Source organism: Aptenodytes forsteri, unplaced genomic scaffold (assembly GCF_000699145.1).
Source record: "Aptenodytes forsteri isolate BGI_AS27 unplaced genomic scaffold, ASM69914v1 Scaffold308, whole genome shotgun sequence".
NCBI classification, from domain to species: Eukaryota; Metazoa; Chordata; class Aves; order Sphenisciformes; family Spheniscidae; genus Aptenodytes; species Aptenodytes forsteri.
In genome coordinates this window covers 1,191,253-1,192,295 of record NW_008795475.1, presented here as the reverse complement: position 1 = coordinate 1,192,295, position 1,043 = coordinate 1,191,253, and the positions used below count along the sequence as shown (strand labels likewise).

Here is a 1,043-nt window from a genome sequence, read left to right as displayed (position 1 = left end):
GAGCCTGGGGCGGTGCGGGGGCTGCGAGCTGGGGAGGGGGGCTGGAGCTCGGCTTCCTCAGAGCCAAGCGGGTTGCGGGCCCCGGGCGGGCCCTGCGCTCCAGCTACCGATGCTCATCATGTGGGCAACGGGCTCCAAAAAGGTGTGTTTTATATAAGAAATATTCCCCCAGCTGCAGTATTCCACCTTTGTCCTGTGAGGCGTTTTCTGGTCGGTCTTTGGGGTGGGAAAAAATTAAATTAATTGTCCCTAATGCAGATGTGTTGGTGCTTTCGGTGTCGCGGGTAGGTTCAGCGGGAGAGCTTTCTGGCGAGTCCTCCGCCGTGCTTCCGAGCGAAGGGAAACTCCTCCGCTTCTCTTTACTGTTTCCTGCTCATATGTGCTTTGGTGTTTCTCGCTTAAAACTGAGGATTCGGAGTCCTTCACTTCCCGTTTGTTGTTTTGAGTTTGTGGCTGACGGTTTCTTACTCGGGGGTTACGGTTTATTACCGTGTTTTGTAAAAAACGAGCCGCCAGCTGCGAGAATTTCCTGCAGGGCTCTGGTCTGGAGGTAGGGAAGAAGTACAGACGGGTGAAATTAGGGTTTTTCCTCTCAAATAGCAGCGCCGAATCCTGTCCCCGAAGGGAGAAGCAGGGGGAGGCTGGCAGCTCCTTCGTTTCTCGCCACATCACGGGCAGGAGCAGGAGCTGTCCCTTCCCTACCGGGCTGAGGGATGTTGATCCGGTAATGGCTCCTCAGGCGACACGGGGTGCGTATGGCACCGAGCCGGGTGATAGACTCCCTCCTGGGTGTTGCGTGTATGCATTAATTAATAAACAATTGTTTCATTCATTCAACTCATGTCCCTGTGCCTTTGCACTCAGTAAAAAGTGCCTCAACGGGCTCCCCCAGGGAAGGGGTTACCCATTGTGGGGCTCCCGGAGCACCCCAAGGCTCCTCGGCCCGCCGGGACAGCCCCGGGGCCGTTCGCAGGGGAGGTCCTGGCCGCAGCCAGGGTCCCTCCGGACCTCCTGGATGTGAGGGCTCTGGCAGAGCGGGCTCC

The 1,043-nt window shown here is 57.4% G+C and overlaps 1 protein-coding gene across 1 annotated transcript in view; it reads right to left on the bottom strand.

Moving 5' to 3' along the window:
* Nucleotides 1-1,043, bottom strand: part of CCDC94 (coiled-coil domain containing 94) — an 8,745-nt gene that overhangs the window by 7,430 nt on the left and 272 nt on the right. The window lies entirely within an intron of this gene.